This window comes from Anabrus simplex, chromosome 1 (genome assembly GCF_040414725.1).
Source record: "Anabrus simplex isolate iqAnaSimp1 chromosome 1, ASM4041472v1, whole genome shotgun sequence".
NCBI classification, from domain to species: domain Eukaryota; kingdom Metazoa; phylum Arthropoda; class Insecta; order Orthoptera; family Tettigoniidae; genus Anabrus; species Anabrus simplex.
In genome coordinates, this window is record NC_090265.1 from 829,943,444 (window position 1) to 829,969,601 (window position 26,158).

A 26,158-nucleotide genomic window follows, 5' to 3' on the forward strand; every position below is an offset into this window, starting at 1 on the left:
GCCCTTCGTGGCCGTTATCTTTCTTTGACCGATACCTTCATTTTACGAAGTGTCGGATTACTTCCATTTTCTCTCTCTGATTACAGTTACACAAAGGATGGTTGCCTAGTTGTACTTCCTCTTAAAGTAATGATCACCACTATCATTCACAACAGTACTGCATTAATATTTGCTTTGATAAGTTTAAAATCATTATTAAGATAATGTTTACTTTGTCACATGATATTTCACTGTTGATCTTAACTTACATTGAGTCAGCAAGATTCAAAACAAACCTTAAAATAAAACATTATTTACTGGACATAAGGACTAGATAAATCCACGATACTGGCACTATCCACGAGTTGAGCGAAATTGATGCCATGATTCCAACATCCCATTAATTCAAGCATACGTGTACCTTTAACCTGATAGTACAAATAGACAACGAAAACATACAGATTCCATGCGCACCATGCCGGATTGTAACTGGATTGCATTCATTCTCAAATATGCCTGAGATATATTTCCTTTACAATTTCTCCATACGCAAACGTCACACAACTTCACGCGCGAAATTGTGGCATTTTTCCCAAGAGGAAGTACTAAGAGTAAACAAGTGAGGAGACTGATGCCAAGAATTCTATTCAGCTAACGTCAAGATTCTGAGCACACAATATGTATCAAGAATATGAACTAATTTCTCCGATATTAAAACGGCTCTAGAGCGATTTCAACAGAGTAATTCCGCTAAGAACCCTTTCCCACTCAGTAAACAACTCTTCCTCTGTGCATGTACTATGGAAGGAGAATGATACATACAAATGGTCACGAGTGGTAAAGATTCGAAGTCAATGGATTCGAACTATAAAATTCCATTCACTCAAATCTAGCAAGCTATGCTGAAGAATATCGCCTTCTTCTAGATCTTTACCCCAATTTCTTGGAGTCGGTACTTCGTGAAGGTGTGGTTCAGTTTCACGGTCGGATGCTTCCTGACGCTAATCCCACGTGGAGGGATGCATTCACCATTGCGTGTTTCTGTGGTAGTTGGTAGTGTGTCTTGTGTGTGATGATACTGTATTAAGACGAACAGAAATGCCCTGTCCCCGAGCAAGATAAATTAACAAGACGTGGCTAAAATCCCCGGCGCAGAGCTCTGTGAACCGACAGCTACAAACCAGACCATTCAACCAAGGAGCCGGACGTAGGAAAAACGTTACCAATAATGTTATTACTTTAAATCTTATACGGTGGTTAGAGAATTTTACCTTAGGTGTTCTTTAACATGCCAGTAAATCTAGTGACGTAGATTTTTTCGCATTTAAGACCTTCCAAATCTCAACTAACGTGGATATATACTAATCCCGTAACCCTGAGCACAGAGGGCAAGTGTCTAACGAACTGCGCCACCCAATTGGCCAAGTACAGTGAAACCCCTCTGAGTTGGACACCTATGATTCGTTAAAAATGTATCCAATGTAGTGGGGTGTCCAACCTAAGGTGGGTGAACAGTATTTCAAAAGTACACTAACAGTGTAAGAAAGGAAAAACTCTGAGATAGTGTATATACAAAATAAAAAACAGTGGTTCTTTGAATTCTGATTTAATTTTCCTACGTAATCCAAATGAAGTTTTAATCATTTCGGGTTGGTTATACGCGAAACGCATACGTTCCAACTCATTAATACACTGCACAGCTTTTTTCTGAGCAAGTGGCTATTTGGAGAAAGAAACGGTTTCTTTTTCTGAAGAAGAAATCACCTTTCGTAACAATCCACCAATTGTTCCAGGAATATCATCGTGGACTTCCAATACATTATCGAAATCACTAATAACCCCAAAGTCTCATAAGTCATTGCGAAGGACTGCAGGGAGACATCTGGATTCCTCAGTTAACACATTTCATAATTGTTTCTTTAGACACGTACATCCAAGCACCATGGATCCAGCAAATTGCGCCAAGGACTTTGTAAATTCGATTGCAATGTTACATTTCTCTCTGTCTTAACATTCTTGTTTTTAAGTGCTCTTGGACAAGCAGCATTTCCAATGACAATGCTACAATTACGTCTACTAAACCATTACAAAACAGCAAAACAAAATAGTTTTGAACCTGTCCAAACTGTCATTTAATGGCTGTCCAATGTCCAGAGTTGAAGTGTGTCCAATGCACAGAGGAATTTTAACATGTAAATGTATAGGCAATTAAACGGCGCATTCAATATATGTCCAATCAAAAGGGGTATCCAGGCAATAGGGGTGTCCAACGTGAGGGGATTCAATGTACCACATCATTTGTGTGGAAGACTTCATCCTTTGATGGTAGTAAATGTTGTAACCAAGGCTGAAGTTTACAAAACACAACTTTTATTTGCTTCACTTTATGATATTTACACAAATAACTGAAATTTATTTTGAAGCAAAAAGGAATATTAAATCTTGAGAAAAGTTTGTCTTTATACAATATGTACAGGTTTGCAGTCTTTATATACACTTCTATCTTGAAAAGATAGTCTTTGTGAATTGACACGTTGATAGTCGAGAACTATCTGGCACACTAACATAAATGTTCATGAGAGTCCTTGTTTGTTGAAGTGCCTGAATTCCTAAAAAGCAAGTTCAATTGATTGAAGAAATTCCACCTAGCGAAACTAAGGGAGCTTGCATAAGTTAGGGAATGAAAATGGCTTGTAAAAGAATTACGGAACATAGGCAGCGGAAACAGGTAAGGGAGCGGTGACCAGAGGTGAAACCTCGTACTGCCAGAAATTCAGTCCACCTGGTCGAAGCAGTAAATGGTATTAAGAACCTGAGATTAACCAGACAGTACAATTGAGCAGAATGTTAAGCAAGAGATGACCAACATTTAAACCAGAGTCAACAAAGAATCGCTTTGCTTTTGAATTAGTGCTGGTCCATGAACGTTTCAGAAGGGAAGGTAGACTACACTAGCAGCAAATAATGCACTAATTGTCGCAGCCCCTCTACATTTTTTCTATACGACAATTCACGTCCAGTTCAATAAGTGGTTCCTTGACTGAATGATTAGCGAAGTGGCCTTCGGTTCAGAGGACCCCGAGTTCGATTCCTAGCCGGACTAAGGATTTAGACTGCGTGCGCGTAATTCCTGTGACCTTATTAAAGTCAACGTGTATTTTGATCCCATTATTGACAATTTCCAGTTGGTTTTGAGGACCATTTTCCACTCAAAAGATGCGCAATTTCAGGTTTATTATGCAAAAAAGATGATTTAAAAATGTGGAGCTGGGCACCTTTTCTACTGACCAATTCAAATACTAAGTTATAGCATGTTTCTATAGTGGATGGTAGCGTGGTGTGCTGTATGCAGATGAATTAAGAAGTGTGTGTTACACCCTGTCCGCGAGAAAGGGGCATGTTTTCAGTTAAGTTGTGAGGTTGCCATGTTGTTGTTGTTGTTGTTGTGAGTTATGGAGTCTAACTGGTATAATTATGGATTTTGGTCCCTTTTTCTACTGACCTATTCAATAGGGAACATGCATGATCCGGGGTTTTAATTAAAAATATGCTAATCTGATACAAAATTGCATGCAGAATTCAAAAATGTGATCAGAATGTACAAATAATAACTCCAAACATGATAAAAATCTACGAAAATGTCACGTCACGCAAGTACGCGATCTCATTGGCCTGACGTCATCGTACAGGTTGACTGAATTAGCAGACGAAATAACACGTAGTGTGCTGTGAGAACAGGATACACTTCGCGTATTTCTACTTTACGTTAGTGTCTAGTATGGTTAAATTCGAGGTCTATACATTGGATAATAATCTGAGTGGTATATTTTAGACTTAAAATGAATCCTGCGCAGACAGTGAGGCAGAAAACTTATAAATGATGTAGAGTTCCGATGTGCAATAGCACATACCCTATAATGTAACAAAGAATAGGCGTGTACAGCATGAAAGGAAACGACGTGAATTTAACAGATGTATAACTCTACACAAAACCAATGCTTGTCTGTTGGAGTCTTATAAGTTAACAATGCTCAATTATAATAATTATCATAATATTAATGAAATAAATAACATAATTGCACACAGGTGAAAATAGTGATGTAGGTGTTTAAAATATAATCCAACTTAGCCTAAGTTTTAGGTTATACAAGCCAAGTCAATAAACCGAAGGGTAAAAATACCGCGCGAGTTGGCCGTGCGGTTAGGAGCGCGCAGCTGTGAGCTCGCATCCGGGAGATAGTGGGTTTTGAACCCTACTGCCGGCAGCCCTGAAGATGGTTTTCCGTGGTTTCCCATTTTCACACCAGGCAAATGCTGAGGCTGTACCTAAGGCCACGGCCGCTTTGTTCCCATTCCTAGGCCTTTCCTGTCCCATCGTCGCCATTATGTGACGGTGTGACGTAAAGCAAACGGCAAAAAAAATAAAAAAATAATAAAGTCACAGCACCCAAAGACATTCCTGTATTGAGCGACTAAAATGTCACCAGGACACTTTTCTTTCCTGATCTGCTCAGCTTGTTAAAAGCCAAATGTAATTAATGTTACTGGCTTCACGCCCCGCTAACTACTTCTACGATTTTCGGAGACGCCGATGTGCAGGAATTTAGTCCTGCAGGAGTTATTTTACGTGCCAGTAAATCTACCGACACGAGGCTGACGTATTTGAGCACCTTCAACTACCACCGGACTGAACCAGGATCGAACCTGCCAAGTTGGGGTCAGAAGGCCAGCACCTCAACAGTCTGAACCACTCAGCCCGACTTGTGAAAACTAGATGAAGTCATATTTACCTTTATCATGTTTAACTTTTTCCCTCCACAAAGATATTTAATTCTCTTTCATGGGCCCCGAAAGTGGGTAGGCCAGTTGTCCCAACCATAAATATATATATTTTTGGGAATGATAGATTATAGCCCTATAGTACTATGATCTTTCTTTCTTTCCTTCTTTCTTTCTTTATCAGTTTATCCTTCAGGGTTGGTTTTCTCTCGGACTCAGCGAGGGATTTCACCTCTACCTCTTCAAGGGCACTGTCCTGGAACGTGAGACTTTGAGTATGGTGATGAAACTGGTGAGGAGGGCCATTACCTCGCCCAGGGGGCCTCACCTGTTATGCTCAACAGGGGCCTTGTTGGAGGATGGGAGGATCGGAAGGGATAGACAAGGAAGAGGGAAGGAAACGGCCGTGGCCTTAGGTGCCTGGAGGAGAAGTAGGAAAATACGAAAAACCACTTCGAGGATGGCTGAGGTGGGATTCGAAACCCTTCTACTCAGTTGACCTCCCGAGGCTGAGTAGACCCCGTTCCAGCCCTCGTACTATTTGTTTTCAACTTTCATGGCAGAGCCGGGAATCGAAACCGGGCCTCCGGGAGTGGCACACATTAACCACTACACCACAGAAGCGGACTAGTACTATAATGCTACCTATATGTTTATGTTAGTGCTGAAATCCGATTTCTTACTTTACATTTTCGGGCTTTCAGCATTAGTAATGTTATTCTTTAATAGGGGAATCAGTCTAGAAGGAAATGTTGAAAGTGATGTGATATCTATCCAGGTTCGTTGTTATCCTAATACTATGGTTTACAGTACATTGCACGTATATAAAAGACGCCACTTACAAACTTGCTTGTTATCCGCGAATTTCTGCGGCCACAAAAGTCGCATTTTTCAAGAATGACGACATCTATACATGGTAGATTGTCTGACTGTGCTGTTTTGAACCTTTCTTCTGTCATATCGAAGTTATTCGCGATCATGAATAATAAACAATCGGCTTTTAGCAACGGCTGATGCACAACGGCTGGTAGAGCTCCATGCGGTACTGGATCGTGACGTCACAGCGCGCCGCTTACGTCAGAGGCCGTTTCACTCGCCTTGCGGAAAGGCACTATTAAATATTTTTTTAATGGTAGAAAACAAGGCAACATACCACAATGTAATACGTTTACGTACTATTTCATTAGTGTACTTTTCAAAAAAAATATTTTTGAAAATGATGCATGTTCCCAATTATATCCCTCAATAGAGAGTTGGCGTCAGTAAGGGTATCCAGCCGTAAAACTGGTCAAATCTTCAAAGCTAACGGTTTGAATTGGTAGTATAGGGGTCGTCCAACAATGTCATCTAGAAACTTTGCTCTTGGAAGACCTCTTTTTTACTTTTCCTTCAAGTAGGGCGGTACACCATGAATAATGACGTAGTAAGTGACTAATCCAATTGTTTCGTCTTTTCTTGATGGATTCTATTAATGTGAGGGTTTCTTCTGCTCTTTGTAGGACTTCGCCATTTGTTTCCTTGCTGGTATTCGTCTTTCCTTTTCTGCCGACAGCAGAGTCCAGGTTTCAGAGCCGTAGGTCGCAATGCTCCAAACAAAGCTTTTAATGAAATGCTTTCTCAATGGTAGTGATACGAGTTTGGGTATCAGTAGGTCTCTCTCCTTACTGAAAGCTCCTTTTGTTTGAGTAAATATCCTTTCAAACGAATGTTGGGATTCTGGTTACGATCTTGTGTACATATCATGCTGCACATTTATGTTAGAAATACCGATCCCAATAAAACGAAAAGAACAAAAAAGACCAGGAAGTAGTAGCGGTGCACAAGTGTATCACTCCCTCCCACGGAAGAAACACGCACTCGAGTTATATTTGCCGGCATTCATTTACAGGATGCCGTGAAAAGTATTTCCATACATGCCAACTGTTACACGAGGGCAAGTCAAGTATCTGCAATCAAATTTTATGATTTATTACAAAAAGAGTACACACTTTTTATTGATATCATTTTTCAACATAGTCACCCTGCTTTTCAACGCACATGGTCGACCGTTCAACAAGCCTTCTGATACACTCTGAAAAAAGTTGCGCAGCAAGCCACGTATGCACCGCTTCCTTCACCTGTTGATCGGAACTGAATCGACGGCGTCTTAGAGCAATTTTAAGTGGACCAAACAGATGGTAATCCGACGGGGCGAGATTGGGACTGTACGCACGATGCTCCACCGTCTCGAAACGCAGCATCTTAAGAGTTTGAACGGTGTGGGCGGCGGTATATGGACGTGCATTGTCATGCAACAAAAGAACTCTTTTCGACAATCGACCTTTGCGTGTGTTGCGAATTGCAGGTTTCAGCTTGTTTACCAGCATATCACTGTGACGTTCACTATTTACTGTTTCCCCCTTTCCCTGGTAATGTTCCAGGATTGACTCTTGGGAGTCTCAAAACACTGTGAACATCACTTTTCGTGCAGAAGGTTAACTCTTGAATTTATTTTTGTCTGGGGGATCCGGGATGCTTCCATTCCATGCTCTAACGTTTGCTCTCTGGTTCGAAGTGGTGAACCCATGTTTCATCTCCAGTGATGATCCGTTTCAGAAACGTTTCACCTTCGTTAGCATGACGGTCCAGTAGGTGCTGACAGATTCTCACACAATTGCGCTTCTGCACTTTAGTTAGTTGTTTTGGAACCCATCTCAAACAGACTTTGTGAAAGTTTAGCCTGTTATGCATGATTTCATATGCAGAATCATGTGCATATGGTTTGCCACTTCAACAATCACTTGTCTGTTATTCAGGATCATATCACACACTTTTTCAATATTGACATCAGTTACGGCTGTAGATGGACGCACGGATTTTTCCTCATTTTTCACGCTTGTGCGATCCCCTCTGAACTGTTCAATCCACTGTCCCCGTATTGCGCTGAAAGTTTTCTATGAATTTCCGCTCCTGGAGCACCCACAGGCCACACACACAAAAAAAGACAATGGATTACGGAAAGCTGTTCTTGCCTATAGAGGGGCGCGGCCATCTTTACGTCGCAACAGCGCAAGCTGTACTTATCTGATAACGCTGAAACCTACCACAGACGTAGACAATGGTGCCATCTAGCGGCTAGTGAGCACACAACGCCATAGAGACAACCTAAAGACAACATTAGAGCAAAATTGCAAATACTAATTGACTTGCCTACGTATTATTACTGATTTAACAAAAGAAGACAAGACAGAAAAGCCGGGAACAGTGACAAGCAATATTAAACGCTACGGAGTAGCTGGGAATGCAATATCCCTGAGCACAGTATACTTGCGAATAGTTATGAGATAACCGAATACTTCGAATAACCTCCATCCGATTATTTAAATAATCGAATAAAATAATCGAATGAGTTTCAAGTATCATTCAGTTGTAGTGAAGACATAATCGAATACTTTTAATATTCGAATAAGCTCCATCCGATCATTTAAATAATCGAATACTTTTAATTTTCGAATAACCTCCATCCGATTATTTGTATGCATGTTCAGTCTTCAGCCCTAAGGCTGGTTGGATCCTCAACAGCTCTGCCATCAGCTGTCATAGATGGCCTAGGCATCACTGAAGAGGCGTACTAGGGAAGTGAGGAAGTTTCCCGTTGCTTTCCTCACCGAGCCAGAAGTTGCTATTACAATCAGGCTCCAAGCCCACTGAAATGCATGCACCAACCGACCCTATGAACAACATTTTCACACCATTCATAGCAGGGACTGGCTGCATAAGGAATGGCATTGCTAGCATCACTCATACCTCAGTCACTTTCACATTGACAAAGTCAAGGATAAGAAGAGACAGATCAATGAAAGTAACAAAATTGCTCTAGCCCATACCAGAAGACATAGTGCACTGTAAACACTAGGTCCTACCAGCAAAGGGATTCCAATTATTTAAATAATCGAAATATTATTGAGTTGTATCGCATAAAATAATCGGATATGTCATGAATAAATTTTTCGGTTTAAATGTGGCGGATGGATAATCGATTGAATTAAGCGATTACATGAACTCTTACGAAAAATAGAAATACGTCGTTTCCAAACGTATCTCCAAATGTTGAGAGTAAATGAGTGTATTAACTGTCCTAATGGCATCTGTAAAATAAAGTTCCTTATTGAAGTAAATGCCGTCTTCTGGCCACACAATGGAACTAAGCCCCAGTATTACCAACTGACAATCAGGCAATATACCTACTTTAATTTTATGTCGTCCGGGTTCTTAGTATACTGGCCTTTAGTCCAAGGGGTCCCGGGTTCGATTCCCGGTCGGTTTGGGGATTTTAACTTTCATTAGTTAATTCCTATGGCTCGGGGACTGGGTATTTGTGTCGTATTCAGCCTTATACTTTATCTTAGGTAGGACCACATTGTCAAGCGTTTTTAAGAAGTTTAATAAGTAGTGCGTTTCAATAGTTTTCGAAAGTTTCTGTTACATGTGTGTGCCATATTTTTTGTTACTTTTATATCAAATATTTGCCATATTGATTGATTTTTATAACTATACGTGTTAATATTTTGATCAGAAACCTACTCTAAGTTTCATTTCGCTGGAGGTTCCATGAAGTTTCCAGTGCGTGTATAGTTTCAAAGTTCCCCATGAATGTCATTGTGCAGTTACGGTGTATGTGAAGCTAACGTTCTGATACTGAAGATATTTGTAGTGTTATTTACATTTAGTTCCTTTTTTTCTGTTATACAACAAATGTATGTTAAATTTATATTTTTCGGGTGCAATAAATAATTGGTTTCCTAGCTTTGGCATTGATGAATGAAATTCAAGTGTATTTTTGTTTATATTTACAAGTTCTTAAAATGTATTTTTTAAATGTTTTATGATTCTTTTTACAGAGGTGTGTGCCTTGTTTTATTGTTTTTGATAGGTCAGCATTTGTAGCTTTTCGGTCATTTTTATGTTCTCATTAATACCATCTACCGTTTTCATACAGAAGTGTTTGGACCCAGATACAGGTAGTTTTACAATTTGTGTTATGCTTCATTAAGTTTCAAGTGAGTGTATAAGTTTATAGCATTTATTTTCGATAGGTTTTTGATAATTGCATGTGAAACTGTATATGGTAGGTATTTTTTGTTTTTGTGAATTTGTTTAACAGCATGTGGATCTTTGATTCCTATTGGGAAACAAAAGGCAGATATTCACAAAAATAAAAACATTTTTAATTGTTAAAATGCTAATATTATGTAAGATTTTGTAATGTGTTGCTATAACAACAAGATAATATAATTTTGGAATGACATTCTTCAGTATGAGCTGTTTTTAAGTTCAAATTCAACTTTCCTTATTCCGAAAATGGAAGGAGAGTTGTAACGTTCCAGACGTCACAGTGTAATTATGTTAATTTTATTATGTGTAATTAATTCAGGAATTTAACGTCATGATATTTATCTTCGTATGTAATTTTATTATAATTCATGTTTGATCATTTGCTCACTATCATTTCATTACTTTGTAACTACGACTTGTAAACGAGGGCTGAATATCCTAATATTAACTTAGATTCTTGCGACATTCGTTTAAATTTAACTTGCAGTAGATTTTCCTCTATCTTGCCAATCACCGAGGAAGAAGGAAGGACAAATTTAGACATCAAATTCTGGGAAAAGCGAGCACGTGTTCAAGCGTTGTAACCACAGCTACTGTATTTCGACCAGAATAATTCAAACTGATCACCGCCTATATTTTCAAAGGAGCGTCATGTTGCCATGGATACTGAGTGAAAGGGCTAATAGAAGAACAGTTGATATCATGGTTGGGACCCATCAACTTTAATATCTGGAGTGGGGAGAGACGTGTCAACTGATTGGACCACGTGTAGCGACCTGTAATTAGAGCCAGAAAAGGTTATAAAAGGGCGTGTTGGAGCTCTTGGCATCATTCTTCTATCTTGTATTTCGCTTTAGGTCTGATAACTTGTCTTATGGTTGTTGTACCATAGTGGACTAGTGTGATAGTTTATCACTTCTACATTCATTACTTCGTTACCACGACGTGGTACTTAGGAATTTCTGAATGATGGGTGTATAGCCATTCTCATCAGGAAGTACGAACAGCTCTGTATTAGACCAGTTTATACCAGTCTAAGACAACAGGTAGCATTAAACTAGATAGAAATGAAACTTCAGTGCACATTTTCAGTAAAGTTGGAAGGATTGTTAATTGAGTATCCTCTCCACATAACCCAAGGAGGTTTTTCTAACTATGATTTAGGGCTCATCTCCAATATATGGGATAGAGCATAACAGGGAGTGATAGTTTCAAAGCCATCATCCAATTAGTGGTTGATGCAATTTGCAAGGCAGGAATGGTACTTAGCTGCAGATGAAGATATCTCAAAGACGACCGGTGATGTTCCAGCTACAAGGATGGAAGCTTTCCAAGGACCAGCAGAACAAGACTACATGGTGAGCAAGCGAGTTAAAAATATTGCAAGTTTTCGCGAAGTAGAGTCATTCAATTTTTTGTTAAATTAATTTCCTATTTTAAATTCAGTTCTCGTCAAACCGTCGTCATTTATATTCAATATAATAAATAGTATTTTCCTAGTTCACTTTAATCAGTCTGCCTTAATTAGCCTTTTGATTTCTAATTCTCCTGCTTATTGATTAGTGCACTATCACCCCATCCCTGTGATGAGAGTCCGTCCAAGCTTTATTATAAATTTTTGTTTTTAAGTCATCAACTTAAAGATTGGCGCCCTTAGCTTGCATAGTTGCATTTCTCGTTCAATTATTGTTCACAAAAAGGGGCAAGTCACAGAGTGATTAAAGACTCCGTTTCAATGAGTCAAAAAGCCTAGTTTCCAGTATTACGCGACTTTCAATCTTGCGATTACAAGCCACGAGTCATCAAATTTTACGTGGACTTCGATTAACACTAATATGCAATGACCGGCAATCGAACCCAGTCCGTCTTTGTGAGGAGGCAGCGATTATGTCACCGAGTTAACAGGCTCCGTCAAACAGTCAGTTTCAGTCAATTAATAAATTTATCAATGATTTCCTTGACAACGGGACAAATTGTTGTTAATTCGATTATTCCTAAGAAACTGTTCATTCAAATGTCTCATTCGATTGTTTCAGCTGAATCAGTCATTCGGTTGGAGCGAATGAATGTTAAAATACAGTCGAACCTCGACATCTCGAACCTCCATTACGCTAATTTTCAGTATTTCGAAGTAACTTAAATTTCCCGGCCGTCTGTCCTATTCTTCACGTGTATTTATTTCTCTATTACTCGAAATTCGGTTACACGAATTTCTCGATTTCTCGAAGCAAACGTGTCCTCCCTTGAAGCAAAAAATACTCTGTAACTCGAATTTTGTGCAACATTAACTGTGTACACTGATGGTGGACCTTTTTAAAAAAATGCTATTTGTACGGGGCGTCGACCTACAGTACTTGCACCATATGTGAGGAACCTGCGTGTATATTGTAAATGGCGGAAGTGTAAAGTGTTGAATGTGAGGAACGTTAAGGACGACACAAACACCCAGTCCCCAGGCCAGGGATATTAATCATTTACAATTAAAAACCCCTGACCCAGCCGGGAATCGAACCCGGGGCCGCCAGGTGGCAGGTAGACGCGTTGCCCCCTACACCGCGGGGCCGGTCATGCTGGGACCTAATATGACGGGAACCGAAAAACTAAAACTTCTAGTGATCGGAAAATCGGCGAAGCCTCGCTGTTTCTCGGGAGTGAATTAATTACCGGTCACGTACGAATGCAACCCCCGAAGTCGCGGATCACAAGCTCCATTCACGAACCGATAAGCAATTGAATAAGAGGTACCTAGATAGTTGCCTGCAGCACCTATAGCAACCACTTTCGACCTGATGATGGCGGCGATGTTGCGTGGCATGAACTCCACAAGACCCGGAAGTGTTGGGGAGACATAGTGACCATGATCGCAGCACAATCCACATACTGTACGAAGATTAGTCAGAGAAGGGACCAGAGCGCGGATAACTCTCGTGACAGCATTCGGATTGAGTACGGTTAACCTTAGGACGCTGGCAAGCATCCTCATGTCGGTTGGGTATTCACCGAACTAATCGACCACTATTCGCGAGAAATGGATCGGTGCCTTGTCTTGCTTCATGTATAGGGCTCCTGCAGGGTGCTGGAGGCGAACAAATAAATGATCTTGCATAATACCAGGTTCCGGTATTGTTCTCTGCTGAGGGACGATGGCAAAGGTTCTAGGGGTCCCATTTCATCAAACATAAAAGTCCTCATGCGACCATATCCACTGGCCTGAACTCAACTTGCAGGCAAGAGAGATCCATGGCCTTATGCGTTTAGCGACGCATTCATACCCTGTCATCGGCAAGTACCAACTGGTACCTCAACTCATCTGCCCAGGCGAAGTTTTATCATGCTTCACAAGTCCAATGGTGTTTTTCCTTTGCCTATGTCGATCTTTATGTCTGTTATAACGCGCAGTGAACAGAGACCCTAGTGGGATGCTGGCTTTTGTACCCTACTGCGAGGGGATGGTTCTGGATGTTATTGCTACTCACACTTTGTTGCTGTCCAGAATAGAATTCGCGAGAGATCAGCTGCACTGTGGTTCGTCTACCAGCACTTATCATCCGAATTAGTTGATGGCGACACCTGCCATTTACATGTTGCTATCTACGGCAGTTAAACCTGGCTACAGAGGTTTGGCCAGAATGCACGTACGCATGGTACACGCATGCACAGAAATGGTGTCCCCCACCTCCTCGCTCAACGCATCACTGCAGGTAGACAGCCCGCTACAAGACTTTGTCGTAACTAAAAAGGGCACAGTGGCGGATGTACAGCAATATACAGTGTGCCTTCAGCACTACCCGTTCACTCCCTTCCCCTCCTTTTCTATACTGGAGTGGGGCAGTATTGATTATGTCGGGCACCATTTCTGTGCATGCGTGTACACTCTTGACATGTGATGTGAAAACTCAGTGCCTGAACGACTTCGGATATGGAATTGCCAATACCTCTGGCACAGAAAATCTGGCTGCGATCAAATGCGCTGAGATCTCGTGTTTTACTCATCCCGTGCTCAACTGTTACTTGTAATGCCAGTATAGGGTCTGACAACATCATAGTCAAGTGCCACGCTGAACTATTACATTCACCAGACTGATCACAGAACCATTTCGCCAAAACGGCAGCTATCTCTAATGCAATTACTCATCACTAATATCCTATCCGCTGCCTGTTGTAAGAGGTGGTGAAAGGGGATAATTCCCAGGGGATCTCAATTTTGGAACGTGGGTTGGCGACCACGGGTCCCCTAGGCACAGTTTCCACTTACTTGCGCCAGGCTCCTCACTTTCATCCTACCTATCCGATATTCCTTGATCAACTCTAGTTCTCTTCCGATCCCGACTGTATTAGGCTTGCGGGGCCTAGGGAATCTTTCATTCTTTCACTCTTCGAGGTCCTTTCTTCTCTTTCCTACATCTAATTCTTCGGAGTGTCGGACCTCTTCCACTTTTTCATCTCAATGTTAAGAGAAGATGACTGTCTAGTTGTAATCCTCTTAAAACAATAAATATTACCACTTCCTCTCTGCCCTTACTTACCTGGAAAGAAACAACCCATGCTACAGTAGGGGATTCTTGGTTCATTACATTTGTGCTTGCTTTCACAAAATGCACCTTTAAAATGCTGGGTTCGTACCCCACTGTCGGTAGTCCCGAAGATGGCCTTCCGTGGTTTCCATTTTCACACCAGGCAAATGATGAGGGCTGTACTTCATTAAGGTCACGGCAGCTAATTTCCCAATCCGAACCCTTGTCAATCATTACGCAAATGAATTCGCAGTGACTGAACCATGGTTTATGTTCACTGTGTTGGAAAAACTCGCAAACAATTCAACAAGTCACAGGAAGTTTTACCTAAATATCTTATACGGATTCCAGGTACGATGCCAAAGGAAGTAGGTCGACCTAAGTATTATTCGCTTGGCCATTCCATCTACAAGGGCTTCTGCGAAATATTTCTCAGGCCGGTTAAGCTAAAAACTTTTGTTTGTCTCATTACACGTGCATTGGCTGTGTTCTGTGGGTGACGTGCCAAGTGATGAGGTGCGCAAACAGTCTTATGTTGACCGTCCGAAATAGCTCACTCAGTTAGAGAAGCAGCGTCAGTGAACACGTACTGTACATGATTGCCTCTCTAGTGACAAGTGTCCGAACAGTTAAAAGTGTGCGAACTTTACTATTATCCCGTATAATACAAAGGTGAGTACCAAAGTCGAAAGTCCAGCAGTCAACTAACAGCTATCACTCCTACGCGAGCTTAAGCCGTAATTAGTCTACTCTTCGGAGATTCACATGTGAATAAAAATGCAGTTAAACAACTCAAATACATTAAGTTGATCAACGAATGAATGCGGGTTTCCTTCCGATATGCTGTCTGACTCGTTGGCTGAACGGTCAGCGTACTGGTCTTCGGTTCAGACGGTCCCGGGCTCGATTCCCGGCCGGGTCGGGGATTTTAACCTTAATTGGTTAATTCCAATGGCACGGGGGCTGGGTGTGTGTGTTGTCTTCATCATCATTTCATCCTCATCATGACACGCAGGTCGCCTACGGGAGTCAAATCGAAAGACCTGCACCTGGCGAGCCGAACCCGTTCTGGGATATCCCGGCACTAAAAGCCATACGACATTTCATTTTCCGATATGCTGCGTTCTCTCGCTGAAGAAAATGAGAAAAAAAGGCTTATCTTTTAGTCACGTTATTCAAAGTCTATATTATTTATATTTTCATTTCGTTCTGTGCGAAATCAACAATACAGATATACAACACATTAAAGGCAGAAGGTTCATTTGGAATGATTTAATATAATCAATGTAAAACAATATAAATTAAACTTAAAAGCCAAGAGTGAAAAATTTGACAGTGATAACAGTAACAACTTTTCCTTTCCGCCGGTCCCGTATCCATTTATTTTTTCATTTCTTCGCCTTAGTAACAGTACATTGTGTTCGGAAATTTTAGAAACTTAAAATTAATAACTAACTTGCCCAGCTTTCAAGACCTCTCATAGACCAACCATCTGGGTTTGGTTCGATCTCAAAACTTTAGCCATAAAATGAGTGTGCCTAACCAACCACCTGCGCTACCCAGCTGGATGGAAAATAAAAATTAAACCAACACATTTCTTTTTTTGGTGGGGGGGGGGGGTTAGTGGTGGTGATTATTGTTTTAAGAGGAAGTACAACTAGGCAACCATCCTCAGGAGGGGGGGGGATTAGCTCAGTGGTTTGGCTGCTGGTTTCCCACCTGGAAGACCGGGGTTCGAATCTCGGTCTATACGGCGCTGAGATTTTCATCTAAAAATCACGTGGCGTCAGTAAGGGCACCTGGGCTTAAATTCCCGGCCTAACCCAAAATGAGCCTGGATGGTCCCAGCGACCCCAGAAATAACTGAGATAAGCAGAAGATAATTTAGTTTATTAATTTATAGTTTCTTTCACTTGTATTCACTGATATTTCACAATAACGATGGACCTGCGGCACTTATTTCACACGGTAAGTTAGAGTTTCCCCATTAGAAGCACTGAGGCACCCATTGTATACAGACTAAAAAACTGTCTTTATCACTGTTTCGTGTATGAGTCATCGGTCATCGTCGCCAACAGCCCCGTATTCTTCATACATTCTCATTTCCAGACACACACCGTGAGGGGTAGTGTACCAGAGCCCTCCACTCTATTCTTTCTACCACGCACCTTCACTGTGCTGCTATCTAAACATTTTCTCGAACGCTCTGATTATTATTATTATTATTATTATTATTATTATTATTATTATTATTATTATTATTATTATTATTATTGCTGTTTTAAGAGCCCTATCATCCAAGTCATCGGCTCTCTCGAAGTCTTCGTTCGGAATCCTGTGTACTTTGTAATTCATTAGGCACAGCTTATGAAAGAGGCATATTCCCCTAGCACTAACATACAACAACAACAACAACAACAATAATAATATCAGTTTTATGTCCCACTAATTATTTTTAAGGTTTCTGGAGACGCCGACGTGCAGGAATTTTGTCCAGCAGTAATTTACTTGACGTGCCAGAAAAAACTGATAGGAACTTTGCCACCTGGGCGACAACTCTAGGTGCAGATCAATGATGATGATTGATTGATAGCTACCGACTCGAGGCTGGCGTATAGGAGCACCTTTAAATACCACCAGACTGAGCTGGGATCGAAGTTAACTAGGGCTGAGAAAGTTAGCGGTCCACCGTATGAATCACTCAAATCGGCGGACTCTGGAATTGAAATAAGAACGGAAAATCACTTCTAGGATACCGAGAATGGGATTTTAATCTAATTTTCAATTTTTCCTGAAACAAGAGTGCACCCAGGTTCAGTCTCCCCCATCAATCTTCAATTTGTAGCAAAGCCAGAAATCGAACCCAGGGCAACTGGTAAAAGGTTACTGATGCCAAACCCTAGACCACCGTCGAATGGCTAAATAGTTAGCATGCTGGCTTTTGATTGAAGGGTCCCGGGTTCGATTCCTGGTCGGGTCAGCGATTTTAACATTCATTAGTTAATTCCTATGGCTCGGGGGCTGGCTGTATGTGATGTCTTCAGCATTAGATTTTATCTTAGATAAGGCTCCATCCTCAGAGATGTGCAGGTCGCTTATACGGTGTCAAGTCGAAAGACCTGCACCAGGTCTCTCCGCAGGCCACACGCTATTATTATTATTATTATTATTATTATTATTATTATTATTATTATCATCATCATCATCATCATCATCATCATAATAAGGCATTATTTTTCGAATTTATTGAAGCAGTGATGAAATTGATGGAATAATAATAATAATAATAATAATAATAATAATAATAATAATAATAATAATAATAATAATAATAATAATAATAATAATAATAATAATAATAATGGTTCGAATGATGCCTTCCGATAGATACGTACAACGTGCTGCAGTCTAAACAATGGATGATGGACTAATAAGGTATCGCACACATGTTTAATTGTTTTCGGGACCCTTCCTTCAAGCATGTATTTTCTTCCTGGTCTTTTCCTAATTTACTGAGTAGGAACTTAATGGTGGATTTGTCCCACTTTTATCGCTGGATGCCTTTCACGATGCCAATCCCATGTGGAGGGATATATTCACTTATACGCGTTCCTGTGGTTAGCCCTTTATTTTAAAGATCATTTTTTCACCCCTTGAAAGTTTAACATTTGGCTAAGGTCTGTAAAAATGTTACACAAGGGCTGGGCTTCAAAACATTTCAAAAGGAAACTCCAGACCTCGAGAAACACGGGTCTATCTGATGAAGTCATGGAAAGTAAATATCACTTATTTTTGTAGCTGAACGTGCAGAAAAAACATTTCTTCATAGGAGGGCTGAGAATCTACACTGATCGGAGATTCGCGGTTCTAAATTTGGTGCTGAGAGCTACCATTCTAAATCAATGCGTTTACCCCGGAGTATCATTCTACAGATTCACATGAAGAAAATGTTGGGATAGTACCTTATTTAAAGTCTCGTGGTACCTACTGTACCTGTCCATAGATCGTAACTGAAGAGGTGGATTCCAAAATCTAAGTCAATTTTTGGCGGTTTTTATTAATGCTGCTCAGTGTATTCCCCTGTACATAACGTACAACTCAAATATAATATGTTTCAAATCCGACTTGGTTGTGTTATCGTCGAATTCATAAAACTTTATTGTTAAAATAATAAATTTGCAATTAAAGATCTTCAAAGTTTATGAATGAAAAAGTAAAACATAAAGACGAAGATGATCATGATGATATGTAGCTTCTGGAGAGGCCTGATGTGAGGTACAGTGACTCTATATGTACAGTGTGGCCAAGGCCAGTCCAGCCGCCATGTTTTTGCCAAGTACTCAATCAGCTGATAGATGAAGTAGAGTGATATTATTATTATTTCAGTAAAGAATAGACTAGGTCGATGTTTTAAGATGTTATTTATTTTGCTTATGCTGTATGTATATAGGCCTATCAGTATTTGTTATATTCAGAGTCTGACTACTTGACGTAAGACTTCAAAATTTAGAGTAATACGTGGTATAGACCTACAAGTTTTAATTATTATTGAAGAGGTTAGAAATTCTGTGTTGGTAGCTAGGCCTATCATAACATTTATATTATAATACATGTGGCATGAAATAGTATAATCATTGTCTTGAATAATGTATGTGATGACTGTAAAGTTAGCCTACATTTTTTTTCTATTTCCTTTACGTCGCACCGACACAGGTAGATCGTATGGCGACGATGGGACAGGAAAGGCCTAAGAATACGAAGGAAGCGGCCGTGGCCTTATTTAAGGTACAGCCCCAGCATTTTGCCTGGTTTGAAAATGGGAAACCACGGAAACCATCATCAGGGCTGCCGACAGTGAGGTTCGAACCCACTATCTCCCGGATGCAAGCTCACATCTGCGCGCCCCTAACCGTACGGCCAACTCGCCCGGTCATTTAAATGTAAAAAAGTAACATTACCATACATCAGGTTACATGGTTTTACATATCAGAATGTACAACGCAGTATCATAAAACTATACGTAAAAATGTACTTTTTATATATGACTTATCTGTATGTATATAATCTGAACACACGCAGAAGATAGAAAATAATATGACTAGTTAACCGATGGGTAGACAAAATTGTATTACCTACCTCCATATTTATGTTAACGTAATATAAGTTAGCATAATATACTGTACCATTTTACTCGTCGTACTAATAGTAATAATAGAGAAAACCTGCTACTCTTTAGTGGCGAAAACAAGCAACTGCCATGGTCCCCGGGTTATGTATAGTGCTCCTTTAACGATCGCTACGGTTTGATCCACGTAACGAGGAATTAAATGTTAGTATCACTATACAACAGGCCTATCGTTTGAGAAAATACTACGTGTTGCTCGGTGAAAACAAGCAGTTTTCCTGGTCCCGGTGTACTTGTATTCAGGACTCAATTATCGACCACCCGCTGTTCGATTTCAGTGATGTGCGACTAATTCTGTGCCCCGGTTCGGTTAGTACTGGTAGATATCCGCTGTATTTTAAACATTCTGTTTACTACTATAGGTTTTGCTAATGCATTGCTATCACTTATCAATACCTCCTTCTTTTTTTACCGCTCTTTCCACAACTATGGGGTTGTGGGTGGGAACTGTGTCATGTAGCTTTGGTCCCGTTTAACAGCCGGATGCTATTCCTGACACAAATCGTATATGGAGTGATGTAATCACTATTGCGTGTTTCTGTGGTAATTTGTAGTGTGGTATGTTGTCTGAGTATGAAGAGGAGAGTGTTGGGACAAACGCAAACACCCAGTCCCCAAGCTCGAGCTATTAAAATACCCCACCCGGCCGGCAATCGAACCCGGACACACTGAACCGAAGGGCAGTGTGCTGACCATTCAACCACGGAGTCAGACTATTATCGTTATCATTATAATGCATGGGAAAACTCAACTTGATGCTAGGCGGCACTTATAACCAACCACGTCCTTCAACAGATGAATAGCCATAAAAGTTTGAATGATCGGGAGTGACCTTTCCTGTAAGTTTTGTTAAGTACAGGTTTCAGATAAAACAGATATTTTCGGGGATACTTGAACATTTGTGAAAAATAATATAATCGTGAAAATCTCTGTTATTTTCCTTACACGGTAAAATCGCACAAAACGTAAAATGTTGGAAATTATATGCTAAACAACTTTCATTATGTACAGGTTTTCGATACGGCGAATATTAACGGAGAAATCTGACATTTACTATCCTGGACTCTATAAAATTACTAACCCATTTTGTTATTATTGTTACCATTATAATGCATGAAACAACTCTACTCGTTGTTGGGAGCGTCTTATAACGTGCTGAAAATAAGCAATGGCCTAATTTCATTTTTAAAACCTATCCTGATCTGTTTCTGCAACCATAAGCATAACAGCCTGGCGTAATTTTATTCAAAACTCAGACCTCAGAAATACGTAAATTCACACGCATTTCTTAACTAATAATACTAAATAATCTTCCGTGTTTAATAAGAACATATTTTCGGTGTATTAAGGTTAAAACAGGTAGCCTGCACTTCGCTGAAATTGCATAAAGAGTGATCTTACCCTGTGCTGAAAACACGTTTAAATCAGCTGACGGGACATTTGGCAAAAACATGGCGGAGCCAATCAGAATGAAGCACTCGTTGGCCACACTGTACATATAGAGTCACTGTAATGTGAGGTATTCCTAGCTGACGCCCATTGGAGACATGCACGTTTTGTGTGTGATGATTGTGATGATACCGAGGTAGGGAGAGGGTAAAGCCCGGTGTCGGCACATAGCCTAGACCTGTCGAGTAACACCAGGGGGTCTGCTCAAAGCTTAACGACCCCATCCGATGGACGAATCACCATCAACAGCGTCATATGCCCTCACTCCATATGGACACTGCCGAGAGGTTTGAATCCAGGCTTTCGGCACGCAACAATTTAGTGATTAGGAATAGTATACCACCACCTCTCCTACCCTGCCAGCCAACATTCTGATGGTGATTTTTTTTTCGACCAACGGGACTCCAACCGGCTAACCACAGCGTCAGACCAAACAGACTTAACGCGTTAATAATTATGGCCACCAGGTGGGCTCTGAAATGTAACAATTTTTAGCATTTTGTAATAGATATGAATGCCTCCTTGAGTTAATTAATCATGTTTCAATCAACCGATACTGTGACATTCTAAAATGTTTTCCAAATACAACAAAGTACAATTTTGAGAGGAAAGAAGACATGCCAATCAATTAATTGGAGTATATCAGTATAAACAGCATACTTTTTAAAAGCTTGTCAGTTTTATGGTGAATATAGTAAATAAATAAATAAATAAATACATAAATAAATAAATAAATAAATAAATAAATAAATAAATAAATAAATAAATAAATAAATAAATAAAATACATAAATATACAAATAAAACATAAATCAAGACTTTCGGTGTATCTTACGTAGACCTAATGAAGCAATGAGTATTTATATTACAGAATTTATACAGCCGGGCCCAAGAGTTAGGACAAAAAAATCAGGGCTAAAGCTACATAGCCTTTTCTCAGATTTAACCGCACCACTTTCCCTTCTTTTCTAATTAATATTATCCTAAGTCACGAGATTAGAATATAATGCATGTGAGAGAAGTTGGAGAGTTTCAAGCCTCTTTAATTAATCAGAACAAAATAAAAGTTGCGGGAAGGGTAGCCGACAGGAGAGTTTTTCGATCACGTTCTTGACGGGAAACCTTCATTACATGATGTCTATTCGAAATTGACTTGAAAAGAGATTAAAGTTATGACGATATTCGTGGGCGAGTTTAATCCATTAGCGAATTCGTTTTGGTTTCAAAATCAAGGATGTCCTTAACATATTGCATAAATAAGCAGCGAATGGAGAAGGTTTAAACGTATTTCCCATCAGCTGAAAGTCTACGTCACAGAGCGCCATAGCGCAAGCCGAATAAATATACAATACCAGCTCCCTTGCGTCCTACCCAAAATTAGCTTGTAAGCTTCAACTCCAAAGCAATATTTCACCCCTCTTCAGCCTCTTCAACAGCTGGCAAACTCTCAACTAGTTTATAGCGTGATAAAAGGCAAACTTAAACGAGTTCAGAAAGAAGGTATATCAAGAGCTGTTTAAAGGACTCCTTCAAATCAGGTACATCAGCAATAAAATAAGGACATGCGGACGTCTCGTGGACTCTCATGTAAATCTCAGTGGTAAATGCTTAATAAAGCTCATTTGCATCCGTATTTACAATTCATTTAGCAATGACATGCATCAAATACTTTCCATTCTTCCCCGTTTGCCTGGTCGCCACTGTAGCCTAGGTAGGGTAGTGTCCGCGTGTTTGGGTATTTTACACCCCTTTTAAAGAAACGAGTTACTTCATGTGGTCGCCATCCGTTTGAGAAGAGAAGGCACTCGAAGAAGAGCGTCCTTTTAACCAACATCAATCTTAAGCGTTCGATTAGCAACGAACAATCCTAATCAATATTGCACATTTAGTGGAAAGTTGGGTTGAGAAAACGTGGTCTAAACTGGAAATGCAGTATTGTGACAGTTCTTTACTTCAAATGTGGAACAATAAATTCAAACAGAACGAATCTGGCACAGAAACAATACATGGTTGGCAACAGAAAAGAGGAGAATGCCTTCTTCCTCTACTTCGACAGACAAAGGCTAGATAAAAGGAACTGCTTATAGTTACGAGCACTTGTACAAAGATTTCATCTTAAACTTCCTACACAATAAAAGATAAGTATTCATTTTCCTTTTTTGCTAGCGGTTTTTTCTTTGCTAGTTGCTTTACATCGCACCGACACAGATAGGTCTTGTTGCGACGATGGGACAGGAAAGGACTAGGAGTGGGAAGGAAGCGGCCGTGGCCTTGAAATACAGCCCCAGCATTTGCCTGGTGTGAAAATGGGAAACCACGGAAAACCATCTTCAGAGCTCCTGACAGTGGGGTACGAACCCACTATCTCCCGAATACTGGATACTGGCCGCACTTAAGCGACTGCAGCTATCGAGCTCGGTGATAGCGGTTTTAACGTCGCACTAACACGAGATTTTGGTGATAATGCGATAGGAAAGGCCTAAGACTGGGGGGGGGGGGGATGATCCAGGCCTTAATAAAGGTACAGTCCCGGCATTTACCTGGTGTGAAAAGGTGAAAGCACGGAAAACGAACTTAAGGATTGCCGACAGCGGTGCACATCCATCATCTCCCGAATGTATTCTTACGGCTAAATGACCCGCAAAATCTGCATAAATAAATTTAGAGTTTTGTCTCTACTTTGATCAGCATTTATAAAACATGGTATTGTTGTGTCCGTCATGTCCAGAATAAGAAGAAAATGCACTTTTAAAATTTCCGTCATATGTAGGCCTACTGTAGGCACTCGTATCACGAGAAAACGGCCGAACAGAATATAATGAAAATCGGTATTTAAGGTTAGGGGAGAAGGTAGTACAATCTAGGTTATAAATAATTCTATTCATTCGGGATGAAATATTAGCTTGGGGGGGAGGTCTCAAAATTAATTCTCAAATACCTCCGTTTAATACTGCTCATATCTATAAATGATACACAACGAAAGTGGCAGAAAATACAATTTCCGATCTTATACGCAGTTCATCTTACGGCGAATAGTAGTAAAGGAAATACTTGGGTTATCATACATACATTTAATTTCCTCTGTCCTACCGCTTATAATGTTAATCTTACCGAATAACCCTTTGCAACAACGGTAGGAGGAATAGTACATTCTGATCTTGCCTATTCCATACACTTTTATCGTAGAAGAAAGGTTACCGGTTCCGATTCTGTCCCAAAGCGGAGCCGTGAGTCGATGTCTGAACGAAGCGCGGTCTATTGCAATCAATCAATGAATCAATGAATCAATCAATCAATCAATCAATCAATCAATCAATCAATCAATCAATCAATCAATCAATCAATCAATCAAGTTAATTGTTTACATCCCACTAACTATTTTACGATTTTCGGGGGTACCGAGGTGCCGGACTTGTCCCGCAGGAGTTCTTTTACGTGCCGGTAAATTACTGACGCGAGGCTGGCGTATTTGAGCGTCTTCAAATATCACCGGCCTGAGCCGGGATCGAACCCGACAACTTGGGCTGAGAGCCTCAGCGCTTTTTTGTCTGAGTCATTTAGCCTGACGGCATTAAAGACGAAGTATATAACTAATAAATATTAATATACCTGCACTGCTGTATAAATGTCGAACGTTTAGTAGGAACGTCCGGAATTTTACACATGAAAGTTATTGCGTTTGTGTGAATAAACGATGTTTGCTAACTCAAACTCATAACTATCATGTTTAATATGAATGTGCCTGAACAAGTGTCGCAATTTGCAGATTCTTTCATATCAGTATGATACATATTCTTTTATTAGTTGAAAAGGCGTCCGCCTCCGTAGCGTAACGGTTAGTGTTATTAGCTGCCGTCCTCCGGGGCCCGGGTTCGATTCCCGGTACTGCCAGAAATTTAAGAATGGCAGGAGGGCTGGTATGTGGTTGAAATGGTACATGCAGCTCACCTCCAATGGGGGTGTGCCTGAAAAGAGCTGCACTACCTCGGGATGAGGACACGAGTTTACTTTAGTTGAAAAGGCCAGAAACTAGGTAAGGTACTCCCGTTGTACTGGCCCTTAAAACAATACTTATCACTAGAGGCACCTGCTTTTGGTGAAAAGTTTTGCCCAATTCTCTCATTTTTAGACAGTTATTTCGGTATATTTTTCGCTATTTTTATTTTGTCAATCATTTCGCTAAGTTTGTATTTACACATTTCAGAAATAAATGCTAACTGCTTCTGTGCATCAGTGGCAGAATGTCAGTCTCCGGATCCCAAGATAGCGGGTTCAAACTCGGAAGAGGTACAGTAGCTGGATTTTTGAAGGGCGGAAAGTAGTCGATTTGACACTTCATGTTGTACGATGCCGGCATGTAAAATATATCTGGTGTTTACCCGACAAAATTAATTCAAAATCAACCACTGACGTCCAAGAAAGATTAGGTTTACCTTGCCATCTAGTAGGCCTAGAATAAAACGGAATGTCAAAACTGACGAGCAGACGGTCGAATGGCGCCGAATTAAATTGTCTGCACACGGTAGCCGAGGCCATACAATTATTATTATTATTATTATTATTATTATTATTATTATTATTATTATTATTATTATTATTATTATTATTATTATTTAGCAATAAAGGCCACACCAAAAGGTAGTGTATAGCATATTTGAGTAAAACATCACATTCCATTTTTCCATATGCACAGGTGGGTGGGCGAGAAGACTCCGTGACCCTGTAACTGTTTAGTATCAAATGTTATTTATGCTATGTTATTTATGCAGGTTGATAGCTATGTCACGTATGTTATTTATGCGTGTTGGTAGCTATATTACTTCTTATTAATTGTTGGAATCAAGTGTTGGAATACACATTGTCGCAGTCGAGTGTTAGTGTGAAGCCATGGCAGATGTGAGCGGAAAGAGTTACACTACTGAGGAGCGGTTAGTGGCAGTGTGTGGGTGCACGAACAGCACCACACAGGGCAGAAAATGAGACACTATGGGAGCATTCCAGGCTTTACCGCGAAAAGCAACACATCGATTGGGGCAGACGTGCTTTTGCCTCGGGCATTGTTACAGACAGGCCGCGGAGTGGCAGGAAGAAATTAAGAGAAGAAACATGTGCTGGAATCTGTGCTTCGATTGAACAACCTCCTATGAAGTCGACGCGTA

At 40.3% G+C, this 26,158-nt stretch overlaps 2 protein-coding genes across 3 annotated transcripts in view; one reads left to right on the forward strand and one right to left on the reverse strand.

Moving 5' to 3' along the window:
- LOC136857596 (tudor and KH domain-containing protein homolog) overlaps nucleotides 1-26,158 on the reverse strand; it is a 224,287-nt gene that overhangs the window by 74,514 nt on the left and 123,615 nt on the right. The gene's annotated exons all lie outside the window — the stretch shown is intronic.
- Nucleotides 14,919-26,158, forward strand: part of LOC136857597 (speckle-type POZ protein B) — a 53,030-nt gene continuing 41,790 nt past the window's right edge. Inside the window, exon 1 of the mRNA XM_067136379.2 lies at nucleotides 14,919-15,038. The gene's annotated coding sequence lies outside the window, so the exon portion shown is untranslated. The remainder of the gene's footprint in view (nucleotides 15,039-26,158) is intronic.